The sequence below is a fragment of the Leptopilina heterotoma genome, unplaced genomic scaffold, assembly GCF_015476425.1.
Source record: "Leptopilina heterotoma isolate Lh14 unplaced genomic scaffold, ASM1547642v1 Lhet_225, whole genome shotgun sequence".
In the NCBI taxonomy this organism is placed as follows: domain Eukaryota; kingdom Metazoa; phylum Arthropoda; class Insecta; order Hymenoptera; family Figitidae; genus Leptopilina; species Leptopilina heterotoma.
In genome coordinates, this window is record NW_025110943.1 from 316598 (window position 1) to 331752 (window position 15155).

The 15155-nt window shown below is 25.8% G+C and overlaps 1 protein-coding gene across 1 annotated transcript in view; it reads right to left on the minus strand.

Moving 5' to 3' along the window:
* LOC122502283 (tyrosine kinase receptor Cad96Ca) overlaps positions 1-15155 on the minus strand; it is a 340229-nt gene that overhangs the window by 286528 nt on the left and 38546 nt on the right. Inside the window, exon 2 of the mRNA XM_043612239.1 lies at positions 865-941. The gene's annotated coding sequence lies outside the window, so the exon portion shown is untranslated. The remainder of the gene's footprint in view (positions 1-864; positions 942-15155) is intronic.

Below are 15155 nucleotides of genomic sequence, written 5' to 3' on the forward strand. Positions count from 1 at the left end.
TGAAAATAATTGAAAATTTGACAAGAATTTTATTTAAATTTTTTAAAAGAATTGAATTTCGAAAAACAATTTTATTATTTATAAAGATAATTGAAATTTTGACAAGAATTTGATTAAATTTCTTAACATAATTGAATTTCTGCAAAGAATTTTATTAATTTTGAAAATAATTGAATTACTGCAGTCATTTTTAACTGATTCTTCAAAATTCAATTTTTTTACTGCTTGTAAATTGTAGAAATTTTTGACAAAAATTCTATTAAAATTTTTGCAAACAATTTATTTTTAGCGAAGAATTTTGCAATTTATAAAGATAATTGAAATCTTGACTAGAATTTTTCATAAGTTTTTGAAAATAATTGAATTTTAAGAATGACTACATTTTTCAAGGAATTCTATTAAAATTGTATTAAATTAAATAAAAACTCTGTGATTTGTTTTATTTTTTATGAAAGTAATTAAATTATTGCAAATAAATATATTACAACAAATTGATAAATAATTGAATTCCAGTAAAATTTTTATTATTTATGAAAATAATATTAAATGTTTGCGTAGAATTTTATTAAAATTTTTCAAAATAATTGAATTTTTGCGTAGAATTTTATTACTTTTTGTAAATAATTGAATTTTTGCAATCATTTGTAATATTAAAAATTAAACTAAGTTTAAAAGAATTTGAATTATTATAATTTTTAAAAAATCTAAGTTCTTTAAAATTTCTAATTAAATTAATTCAAAATTGAAATTTTCTAGAATTTCAAATTGAAAATTTTTGAAATTTATCTATTTAGAAAAATTGTAAACACAACTCTCTTAATTCTAAAAATATAATTTTGTCTAGTACAAAAAAAAATCTCTTACCTTTTCCTGATTTCCCCGACCAGTTCTAGTTTGATCAAATTACCAATTTCTTCCCCGCTGAATACCAGTAGAAGATCCTGAAACAGAAAAATTTTTCAATTAGTAAACAAATTAACTACTGCATTTTATAAATACGAAAAAAAAACCTTTTTACTTTTTAGTCAATAAAATTTTCTTTCTTTGAGTTAGCAGTTTAATTGTGGCCTTTTTGTACCTCCTTAAAATATCTTTAATTCATTCTTTCAATAAAATTCCTTGTATTCAGATAAAGAAAGCAGGCACCTTACTTCGATATTATCATAATTGTTTTCAAAATTTCCTAAAAATAAATTAAATATTTATGTCTTTTTTTCTGTTGTCAAAGAAAGAAAATTAGAATCTTTTATTTTCCCCTTATTAACGATAATTACAATAATTTACTTATTTCACGCATTCAGATCTCTTTTGTATTATTAATTTTAAATATATATTTGTCTACATTCTCGTTTCCTTTATTCTCAAAAAAAAAAACTATTCCAAGGGACAATGAAAGACAATAGAAACCTTTTCCCACTTGGGACATAAAAGAAATTCTTTTCATATAGAAATTCTAAAATTAGAGAATAAAAGACAAAAAAAATATTCCACATATAAATAAATTTATTCATTCGGGGAAAAAAGAAATTTCAATTATCAGTAATTTTCGAAACAATAAAATTGTTTATCATCCAAATAATAAAATTGTTTATTTGTAAGGAAAATATAAATTTTCTTTCTAAGCTTAATTTAATATTTAAAGGAAGTAAATATTTTAATTTAATTTATTTATTTATAATTTCATTATAATTAGAATTCTAATAATAAATTTTGAAAAAGGCAAGAATAATATTAAATGGAACATAAAATGTTGAATAAAAGAATTTTTCTTCATGAAAAAAAAAATTTTTTCTTCATTTTCTCTCAATAAAAAAAACTTTTAGTAAAAATTGTCTTTCGCAGAAAAAAAGTAATTCGTGGCTGCGGGGTAATGTACATTTCTACCAAATCCCCACAGTTCTGGGTTCGATTCCACATAAGTGTGCAAATTTTTTCTTCGTTTTCTCATTAGGAGAAGAAAAACATTTATTACTAATTTTTTGCCAGAGAGAAAATAATTCGTGGCTGCGGGGTAATTTACGTGCACAAAGGTCTTCTTACAGTTTTGGGTTCGATTCCACACAAGTGCGAAAATTTTTTCTTCGTCTTTCTCATCAATAGACATAAATTTTCGTTTCATCCAAAAGAGTATAACAAACTATCTTAGGGATCTACATTTTATAGTTTGTTTTACAAAAGAAAAAAAAAATTTCTCCATCCAAAAGAGAAGTCAGTGCCAAAATTTTTTTGCTATGATTGCAAAGAAAGAGAAAAGGACATAAATTAATAATTTATTCAAAAAACCAGAGGAGACTCTCTCGAGGGCACATAAAATATGTAAAGAAGCTAATGTGAGGTCAGGTAGCGGAAGAATTAGTAAACGAGAGATATAATAGCCATGACGACAAAAGAAAAAGAAAAAAAAAAGATCGAAGGGGGAGGGCAGCAAAAGGAAGGGATTTTTGAGGACAGTAATAACAATGAGTAGCAAAAGCAAGATAAAGGAGAGATGGAACAAGTTTGCGACGGATTAATGTAGCGCGAATCGTCCCAATTAAAAATCCAATTAAATGAAGGTGATTATATATATTTATACACATAAGAAAGGCGAGCGCGCGCACACCAAGTCAGTAAGAGCGTTAAGATTTAAATGAGAACTCTTGGAATCAAAATCACTTCCGCCCGATAAAGCCGGGCGTTCATTTGTTAACTGCCCCTTCAAGGACCTTCGTTTCTTTCTTATTTTTTTTTTCTCTTCGACCTCTCTCTCTCTCTCTTTTTTCTCTTCTCAACTCGCAAGCATCTCGCCGTTAATTCCCCACGGCCAGGCGTTAGTTTTATCGCTCGTCATTTTTTTAAGTGCAAATGAGTTCCCAGCGGGTCCCTACCCCGACCACGATTTTCGCGCGCTACGCTCTCGGGGAATGGAATCCGTCCTTTATTTCTTTAATTTAAAAACGGAACGATTCCACCGGGGGTGGCTTCGCGGATTAAAAACTCTGTCTCGGTGAGACTGATACCTCGAAGACTTATATATATATACCTCTAGACAGTTTTTTGTGTTTGCATCCAACGGAAACCAATTTTATCTCCATTGCGCTTTCTCGATTCATTTCAAATTCTTAATTGTCAAGAGTGAAATTCACGAGATATTGAATAAAAGGCAAATAGTGTAATAAGCTTTTCATTCTAATAAAAAAAAATGAACAAATCTTTTTCTCAAATTTCACGATTTTATACGCGTATTTCTTTGCAGATAAAAATTAATTGTTATTAATTAAATAATAATTAAAAACAAATCAGTATCAGTTCTTTTAATTAAACAATTAAGAATTTAACAATCATTTAAAATTTTAAACACATTTTTTATGTAAATATTTATCAATAAAATAATTTTTAACTACATACTGAAAAAAAAATTTATTTGATTCAAATAACCGATTACTTGACTATTATCAATTAATTATTTAATTCAATCAAATAATATTTATTTGAGTCAATTAAATGGTTCAATTCATATTTGCTTCAAATACTGAAATTATTCGTTCAAATACTATTTGACTCCAATAAATATTATTCGATTCAACTAAATATTTAATTAATAATAGTCAATTAATCAGTTATTTGAATTAAATAAATTTTTTTTCAGTGTAGCAATACTAAATAATTAATAATTTTAAAATTATTGATAAGAAATTTTTAGTGTTTACACAAATAGTAATAAAATAATGTCCACTAATTAAATAATTACTAGTATATTTCTTTCTATTAAATAAAATGATTGTTAATTAAATAATTTTTGATAAAATAATTAAGAATATTAGGAAAACATTATCAATACATTGTCTAATAATTATATTAAACAATGAATAATTTAATTATTCATAATAATAATTCATAATAAAATATGTTATTGATAACATATTTTTTAGTAATTAAATAATTATTAATAAAATAATTTCTACTAAGTAATTAATCATTTAATATTTATTGATAACAAAATTGTTAATAATTGAAATTTAATTGAAATTAAAATTAAAGAATGTGAAACAATTTTACCTATTAATCAAATAAATTGTTAATAAAATAGTTTTTATTAATTACAGGCTACGGATCAAGTTCAAGACGCTTTAGATGATTAAAAATTTAAAAAAATAGTCGAAAAAGTCGTTTATTTTATTCAGTATTCACACAAAATTTTCACTTTTTATTTCCTTGACCTTTTACTTTTTTCTAAATTCAATTAATCAAAAATTGGATAATTTTGTTAACTAAAAATATTAAAATTATTGTTATTTATTATTTTACAGAAATTTAAATCTTTAAAATTTCTAAATATCCGAAATTTAATTATTCCTAAAAATCTAAACTGCGATCGTATAAAATTTGATTATTTTTCAGAATTTTTAACCCTACTTCTTCTCTAAATTAATTATTATGAATAATTTTCCGAAAATTTATTTATTTAAGTAAAATTTTTCAATTTTTTTGTTGAAAATTGTAATATCTAATTTAAAAATTAGATAATTTTGTTAACTAAAAATATTAAAATTCTTATTATTTATAATATTTCACAGAAATTTAATTCTTTAAAAGATCTAAATTTCTGAAATTTAATTATTCCTAAAAATCTAAATTGCAATCATATAAAATTTGATTATTTTCCAGAATTTTTAACTATTCTTTTTCTCTGAATTAATTGTTATAAATAATTTTCCGAAAATTCATATATTTAAGTAAAATTAATCAATTTTTTTTGTTGAAAATTGTAACTCATAAATTCTCTTTTAAATTATGAAAGTAAATTATTTAAATTTGATAAGTTTATAATTCATTATATTTATTAAATTATTAAACTTTAAAAAATTGTAATAAACAAATTTTTAAAAGTAGTTTATTAAAAATACTTAAATAATTTTTGAATGACAATTGATTACTTAATTTTATAATAATTGAAAAAATTTCCAAATGATTAAAATTTAGTAAAATTTTTAAAATAAATTTTGGAAAATAATATTAGAAATTAATCAAGTTTTTAATAAATTTTTATTCAATATTTAAAAAATATTATTTCATTACACAATTTAAAATAATTCGAAGTAATTAGATTTCTTAAAATTTTGAATGTAATTAGATTTTGTAGATATTGGAATGTGTAATTGAAAATAATTGAATTTAAAAAAAATATATAACAATGAAAATTAAGAAATATTTTTTAAAAATAATCAATTAATGCATTACTTTTACGACTAATTTTCATTTTGACTTTTCACTATAATTTTTGAGAATTCAATTATTTCCAAAAATTAATTATTGAAAATTCAATTATTTCCAAAAATTAATTATTGAAAATTCAATTTTAAAATATTCCAAAATTTGATTTTCTAAAATATTAATAAAATATTTTTAAAAAGTCAATTAATTTTAGTCAAATTTCAACAAGAAAATGTAATTATTTAAAAAATTTTAAAAAATATATTTCAGAAATCTATAATTATCTTATAGAAAAATTATTCAAAAATAAATTTTGATTAATAATTTTCATTTTATACCAAAAATGTGGTATTTTATTGCAATATTCGAAGGAAAAGTAGAAAGAGTCGCATTTTTGGAAAAAGAGTCGAAAAAATTCGCCTTTTCTGAAAATAGTCGAAAACAGTCCAACTATCCAATGCTGGAATTAACTAATTATTAATAAAATGAATTTCCATTAACTAATTGAATAATTATTAATTAAATAATCATCAATACATTAATTTCTGTTAATTAAATAACTAATTAAATAATCAATACATTAATTTCTGTTAATTAAATAACTAATTAAATAATTATTAGCTAAATAATAAGTAAAATAATTATTAAATAATAGTCAAATAATTCTAAGCTAAATATTTTCGTCGCAGGCTAAAAACTTGTGTTTGAAAAGAAAGACATCAAAATCAGAATTGAAATGTAAATATAAATACAAACATGGAACAGGTGAGAAATTATAAAGTAGCAGTCTATAAAGTGTTGACTGAGGAAGAAAAAAATTTGTTTTTTTTTAAAATGTGCTTCACGGTTCGGAGATTTATTTATTAATGCTGTCTATTAAGGGTGAACTCGATCTTTGTTTGAGCTTCGTCATTCTATTAGTGGCGCATATTATAATGACAGGTAACATTAGGCAGTAATTACCAAAAATAACGTGCATACCATAACGGATGTTTCATTCGTCTATACCACCATTAAACAATATAATTGCCTACATCCTGTCTGGCTTTCCGTTATATACATATATATATATATATATATATACTCATAAGATATCATTCGGCGCTCCCATTAATCCAAAAAAATCGCACGATTTCTTATTTCCCCAAAATATAATAAAATAGTGTAAATAGAAAATAACAAATAAAAGAAAAATTTCTATATGTTTGTTTTCTTTTTTGTTACTATTTTGCTTTCAATCATTTTATTTATTTATTATTTAATAATTTATTTATTTATTTATTAAATTATTAGTAACGTTAACGAATAGGAGTTAGAACACAAAAGATTTCAACGAGATTGGTACATTTATGCTTGTTCGCTTCATAGCGCTTGTGAGAGAACTTCCATGCCATCTAGATGGTGACTTTGAGAACTATAATGGCGCGAAATTCAAATTGTATAACGTCAAAGCAAAAAGAAGTACAAATGTCAAATAGAAATATGCAGATAACAAATAAACTCTTTACTAGTAAAATGTAATAAACAATTGCCCCTTTAAAAAAATACAAAATCGATTATTTACAAAATTGAAGGTCAAGATTTTAGTCTCTCTCTCTCTCTTTCTCTCTCCTCCCCCAAAGCTTTAAAATCGAAGGGCTTTCGAATTGAACTCAAGTACAAGTGGCATGTTCGTTATTAGACATTCCTGTGTTACCGACTGAGGTATATTCGTATTCGCGACCACGCGGATCTCTCTGCTCTGCCTAATCGGTTGTGAACGTGACCCCTTTGTGTTTGGCCCTCGAGATATTGCTTCGTTGTTTAATTTCGTGGCGGGCACCTCTCTCTCTCTCTCTCTCTCTCTCTCCTTTGTTTCGAACGTTTCAATTTAAATCGATGCGATGCCCAAACCGATTCTCTTTTAGAGAGAAGTGAGGAGAGGGGAGGGTGGAGGTATCGGGCGCCGATCCGTTATTAATTAGATTGGCGGGCTGACGGGAGAGGAAAGAGCGCGTAACTGTGATCTGAAGTTGAAAAGGCCTGTAGATCCGATCGTTTCTCTTCAGTTTCAGGAATTCCGGGGCCCCTCCAGGCGGCACGTCCCGAGCCAGATCTGGCGAAATTCGGATGAAATTAATTGCCGTACCGTGCCATCCGTCGGAGGTCGATTTTTTTTTGTTTTAATCAGAATCCTTTGATCCTTGAATGTTTCGTCCGCATAAATAGGGTTTTTATCGATAGATTACATAATATTTCTTGTATCTTGCTCTCTTTTTCTTTTCCTGGATTTTGCATCTTTCTTCATTGGAGCAGATGCTCCAGAATACGGGGTCGAAAAATAGGATAGAAATTATGGTATTTTACGTATTGCTTTTTGATTAATTCACCGATTACGAAAATAATTCGATCTTTTTTCGAAAAACAGTTTATTGACCTCTGGAAGGGAAAAACTATTTTATCGAATTAAAAGCGTAGAAATATTCTGCTTCTACGATACAGAATTCATATTTTTAATAGCTGGGGGGAAAATTCGATTAAAATGAGAGCTTTGCGCCTTATTTTGGATAAAACACATTTTAGGTGTGACGTAGCCGAGTGGTTAGCGTTCTTGCCTGGAGCGTCAAGAGCAAGCGGTTCGAATCCCGACGCCTGGGATAGTTTTTTTCTGCGATAGAAACAGTCGTTATTTGTGTCTATCTATTCAATAGTAATAATGATAATTATAACAATAATAATAGTAATAACAATAATAACATTAAAATAATTATTATAAAAAGATAAAATAATAATAAACTAAAGTAATTATGAATTTTTCAAGTATATCAAATTAAATTTCAAAATTTATTTATTTTTGCTCAATTTGCGTCACGTGAGGGGCAAGAAATTCCGAAAAACTCGTCAAGAGGCGACGCGTGAAGGAAAAAGAGTATTACTAATGAAGCGCGACGACTTCTTCTTCTTCTTCATCATCATCGAGTTTGGCACTCAATGTCTTGTGTTGCGTGCAAAAAAAAATACGACTTCCTACAACGAAGCAAAGTGTTAGCGGCGAATCGAATTGGTCCAGTCCTCTCCTCTCCCCTTCCACCCCTATAAATGCAAAAAAAGCTTCCCGAGTGCCACAAGAGTCAAACCTTCGTTATGCTACTTTTTTCCATCTCCTGACCAAAGATCAGTGCTAATTAAGCGTTTGTTATCGCGCTCACGAATTATTCCAACTAAATTCCGTCAAGTGTCCATTGACACAAAAAAAAATTGACACATTGACGCGAAACGATCTTTATTCTCAATCACAATAAAAAAACCAATCCAATCCATTTTATTAACGCAAAAAAGTAGCCTAATTTTCGCAAAACAAATATAGCCAAATAAAAAAAAAATTTTTGTAGGTATATCCATTTAAATATAAAAATAAAAAAATAAAAACGTAAATAAAAATATTCTACAAAAAAAATGACAAATATTTATTTAATCATATAAGAAATAATAAATTAAAATAAAAACATTACTGCTGGATTTGTTTCGCAATAGAAAAGTAAATAAATAAATTACGTAAAAAAATGAGTAAATAAATAATAGAGCAATAGAATAGAATAAACTAATAAAATTTGTTTTCGATTTAAGAAACATAATAAAATTAAATTAACGATGTAACTAATGAAATAACAAGTAAATGAACATAATAAAATAGTAAAAAATTCTTTTCAAAAATAAATTTACTAAATTAAATTAACGATGATGTTTCAACAGAAAATTGTTAATTTTTTCTTCTTCTACAGTTAAAAAATTAAAAAAAGAACGAAGAAGAAAAATATGAAGAATCATTGTCACAACATCTTTTGACAAAACTTGTTGACATTCAACGCGAGAATGTTTGCGATAGGGGAGGGACGAGGGGGAGGAGATCAATAAATAAAAATTTTATGCTCTGATTTCAATTAAGCTAAGGTGAATATTTATCGACAAACGACCAATCATGAGTCATTTTAAACACGGGGATTCAACACACTCGCCGCGTTCTCGCGAATGAACTTGAGAAAACCAACATCGTTAAGTTTAAAAAGGGACATGATACTATAAATGGAAGCCGCGCATAAACTATATAGATGTACAAAAATTCTCCTCTCCTTCTTCTTCTTTTTCTTCGTCTTTTTCTTGTACATTCAATTCCATAAATTATGGCTATTATATATTTTCACAGTGTCAGAAAATGGAATATAAATAATAATTACCTGTACATAATTATTATTTATATTATTTGTCGAAATAGAAAAATTTATGTGCTTGCAATAGTAATGTGAGAGTAAAATAAACAATAATAATAATAATGATAATAATAATAATAATAACAATAATAATAATTATAATAACAATAATAATAAAAAAATATAATAATATTATTGAAATCAATATTGTTATTATTTTTTAAATAAATAGATAAATATTTATTTTAAAAAATAATTACAATAATAATAAAAATAATAAATAACGTAATACTTATTATTTTACTATTATTATTATTATTTAAAATATAAAAGTTTGATATGAACGATATTATTATTATTCATGTTTCAAAAAAAAAAAAAATCAAAGCAACGGCTTCAGGATTCGAACTCTTTACCCAAAACTCACAAGCCAACTCCTCTAACCACCAGACCACGTCACAAAAAATTGTTTTTTAAATAAGTCAAAATTTACTGAATCGTATCATGTAAAATCAATACAGTAATAAATTATTATTATCGAGAACTTAAAGAAGAAATTAGATGAAACATTTGGATGAAACATTTAATTAAGAAACGATTTAAAAAAAAACGAAAAAAAAATTAATGAGAAATTTTTAACGAACTGAAATAAATAGAGAGCAGAAAATAAAGTGTATATATATATGCGAGTGATAAGACTGAAAAACTAATTCGTTTGAGTGGGGGGCTTGGATAATGAACGTACTAAGACTTGTGATTCATATTGGGCGCGAAAACGAGAATTCTAAATCTTCGATATGAATCGGGTAATCCCCCGTAATGAATCTTCTCCCACAAGGATGATAGCCTTGTGAAGAAGATTCAAATATTTATTTCATCGACTCGTCATCCTAACGTCTTATATACTCCTTTAGTTTTTAATGAAGGACGCGGCATCAATGACAGTCTTCTCTCGATATTCAAAGATTTTTTATTTTTTAAATTTGAGTATAATAATATATTATAAAATAATAAAATACCTATATATTCTAAAATAATAAAATATATATTATATTTAATAATAATATATAATAATATCATAATAATAATAGTTACAATAACAAATAATAAATAATAAATCAATTTTTCTTTCAAGCAAAAATTTATTAAATTCAAGAATTATTTCTTTGACTCTATAGTCAAAAAAATAATTCTTTAACTTAAAAAGAAAAATTTCGCTGAATTAAATAATTTTTTTTATAAATTAAAGAAAACTTTTTTTTAAATGAAAGAAATTTTCTTTGAGTCAAAGAAAAATTAATTTTCATTTGAAAAAGCAAGTTAAAGAAAATGATTTTTGTAAATCAACAAAATTATTGCAATAAATGCATAATAAAAATAATTCATTTATATATATATAGTCAAACAATGAAAAAAAATTCACTTTGCGAAAAAAATTGCTAAAAAATAAAAAAATAAATAATATAATTAAAAATTTATCAAATAAGATGTTAGGCATAAAATTTTATTTTTTTACAGAGATAGCAAAATTTTTTCCGCGCTAATGAATTTCTCCGTCTTTCGGTTCGGCGTTTCATTAAGAGATGGCAGAGTCTGTCCAACTCGGAACTTTCAAATCAAATCCATTTGCCGGCCACACGCGCAGAAACATTCTTTTCATTCGTACTGTCGCAGAAAAAATTTATTTTTACGTTCCGTAATGATTTTTGCAAAAACAATTAATTAGTAGCTAATAAATAATTTTACGCTTCATAACGATTTCTAGAAGCAAACAATGAATAATAAATAAATAATAGATAGGAAATAGATAACAAATAAATAATAAGTAAATAAATGGTAAATATGAGTAGTATATAAATAATAAATAAGTAGTAAATAAGTAGTAAATAAATAATAAATAAATAGTAAATAAATAACGAATGAATTGTATAAATAACAAAAATTGTATAATATTTTTACAAATAAAATAAATTGTATGAAAATAGTATAAAAATAGTAAATAAATAGTAAATAAATAAATAATAAGTGAATAATAAATAAGTACAAAATAATTAAATAATGAATAATAAAAAATAAAGCGAATAAATTTTAAGCAAATAACAAATAGAATTCAGAAAAAATTAAAATTGGAAAATGAAGTTGCATTAAAAGTAAAATTAAACAAACTATTATTAAAAATAAATATTAAGCAAAATTTCAAATAAGCTAGAAATAAATACCGAGAAGTCATAAGAATAATAAAACAATGATAATAAGATAATAAAAATTACCAATGTATAAAATTATGATGACACTTATAATTTTCTCTAAAGTTCAACATTCTCTTTATTTGGCTAAAGAATAATAACGATGATTATTATTAATGATCATTTTACTATCAAAAAAGGAGTGTCAAACACCGAATGTTAATTAGGAAATATGACGTGTATTTATTTTAAATGCATACGCGCAACTGTTTATGCGCACACACCAATGCTTCATTAGCGTAAAAATGCAACTTATAATAATTGATCATACAAGAATCAAAAAAAAAAAAAAAAAAAAAAGTAATATAATGGTTAAGTCAAGTTTTGCACACAAGACTATTAAAGAATTAACATAATATTGAATATGCAACATTATAAACTTTAGTTACATGACAATAAACATTCTTATTCAGATGAGGGACAAAAAAAGAGAGAGAGACGTCAACATCATCATCATCATAATGACAAGAATGTTTCAAACAATGATGCTATTATCTAAATCATCATATATAATAAATGATACACGACAAAAAAAATTAAAATTAAAAGAGCGATTTAATTTTAGATCGCGGTACTGGCAGAAAATCTGATTTTAATCTGTCACGATTTTTTTCTTTTGTTCTTTCGGGTGTTATAGAATTTTTTTTGTTGGACATTTTGAGGCCCAATGCTGACCGGGTTTTGTAAATTTTCGAAACTAATGAGAACAAATTAAAATGGAATTTAAAAAAATAATAATTTATTTGGTTTCTTTATTTATTTAATTTAATGTTAATTGGAAATTAAACGATAGAAATATTGGGTGAATATTGGCCAAATATAAGCCAATGTTAAGCCAATAATGACCAAAGTTTGCGAATTTTGAAACCAATGCTAAGAAAATAAAATGGAATTTAAAAAATATTTTATTTGGTTAAAAACTGTATTTCAATTTATTCAATTCGTTGCAGGAATTTAATTTATTATTAGGATACGAAAGATGTAAATATTTTTGATAAAAATTAGGAAAATGTCAGGAAAATAAAAAATATGAAATGGAATTTTTTTTTCAGTTTTGTGAAGTGTCTAAAATTGTCTTTTGTTTAACTTATAAACTATGATACTATCATATATAATTATTACTTATAAATTATTCAATGACGAATTTTACTTAAATATTTCAGAAATAATAAAAATTTCACAGGAATAATAATGGATTATTGTGGTCCAGTGTATCTTTAGCACAGAATCTTGAATATTTTTGGGACAAATTTGTATATATTTTTTTTTCTCCGAAAGAAGAAGAAGAAGAGTTAAATTATCTTGCATAGATAATGAGATACTGTTATGCACATATAGTGTTCAATCAGAGCTTTGTAGATGAATACAATGGATTCTCTAGTATAGAAAAAGAAATGAGAACTGAAGAGGATCAGGCAGAAGATATGACCCACAGATAACTTATTTATTTTTATATACATATATATATATTCGACCCTGACGAAAGACCGGCTGTATATGTCTACCTATATGTAAAACACGTGCCCAGAAAACATTTAAACCAGTTTCCAAGTGCTCAATTCTACCGTTGAAAGAACAGTCATATTCATTGACGACTAGCTCGTGAAACTTTCTGACAGAAACATGACGCTTTCAGTGGCAACAGACAGGAAACAAATGCTCTTATACAACCACTTCTCGATAAACATTTCATTTTCGGATTTCAATACAAACACACACACACACACACATAAATATATTGATATTAGTTGTTGATTATTGTTCAAGCTGAAACGAATTTACAATCTGTCTTGGGAGAAAGTTGAGATTTTTTTGCGCAAAGTTTTGGAAACTTATTGAAGTAATTCTATTGTCAATGTTGAGCCAAGATTGCAAGTAAAATGAAAATACAGGAGTTGAATTCAAAAATTTTACATTACTACCCAAAGTAGTCGAATTTTTATAAAAAAAAATTTTCAGTCCAATTTTTTGATTTCTAGTATTAGCGAATTCAAATTAGTGTAAATTCTAAAAAAAACAAATAGTAGCTTTTAGTGGCTGAGATCTAAAAAAAGGTACCTAAATAGAAGCATAACGTAAAAAAGTAGTAAATAGTAGTAAAATAGTAGGTTTTAGTAGATGAGTGCGAAAAGCCTGCATTAGAAAAAGTAATGCAGAAAATGGGGGACAAAAATTGAGGGCAATAAAGAGGTGAGATGAGAAGTAGAGGACGAATATGATGAGTATGAAAATTATCCTCCCTCTCTCTCTCTTTTTTTTTACTCTGAATCCTTGTATGAGTAGACTTGTCAAGATGGCGTATGGAATTAATTAAATTAAGCCCGCACCTCCCTGGGAGAGGAATAAGAGAGATAAAAAGAGTGAGAGGAGAGGAAAGGTTGAATTCGTAAGGCAGCAGGTCGTGTGTATATATGGGGAAACAAGATGGAACTCTAAGTGTATGTGTATATGAGAGGGCAAATAGGGATCTTGAGTTCGACATTGAGTGCAAGTCATTCCAGTCATTGGCTGCTCCATAGGAATCCGTTGAGTGAGAGAAACGATCCTGTATATTGTACTTATCGTCTTGTACATTTACACATACAAACATTCATACACACAAATATAAACGCACATATATATATATATATATAAATAGATATATATATTTATTTATTGTTATGTGTATTAAGCGAGGGCGTCTTTTACTAAGTGCGTGGCCTTATATGTGAATGAGGTGTGTTTTGACGTTCGCCCTCGCGTCCAGGTATGCTCGTTTTCCAGCACAACCCCCGTCATGTAGGAATTCGAGGCATCTCACAACTGGAATCGATCTCTCTTTTTCTTTCTCTCTTACTCGCGAAATTCGAACATTCATTCAATGAGACAGAAAATTGAAAAAGAAGGAGAAAGTGATCAACAAAAGAAATTATTTTCATCTCTTTTTATCAAATCCAATTGATACAATATGATTTACATTCTTTTCACTTTGATTTCATTTGAAAATTTGAATCTTTCCGTTTTCACTCGCAGAAAGAAAAATAAATTTGACTCAAAATTATTTATTATTATTTTTTTCATATTTTTCATATTTTTTCATATTTTTAAAAAAATATTCAAAATTCAATTATTTTTCAATATCTGGTATTTTCATAAGATTTTGGAAAAGAATTCAATTATCAGGATGTCTAACGAGGATTTACCACCCTTTGGTAAAAAATTAAAAATTATTAAAAATTACCAAAAATTCAAAAAACCGAATTTTTTAAAATGCAACATTTTTTCTTCTTTTTTATGGAATGTAGCTTCATTATTTTTGTGCTCTTGAAAAATACTTTACTTATTTAATAGTCTCCACCCTTTGGTAAAAAATCAAAAATTATTAAAAATTATCAAAAATTCAGAAAACCGAATTTCTTAAAATTCAACATTTTTTCTTCTTTTTTATGGAATTTAGCTTCATTATTTTTGTGCTCTTCAAAAACACTTTACTTACTTAATACCCTCCACCCTTTGGTAAAAAATTTAAAAATATTAAAAATTACCAAAT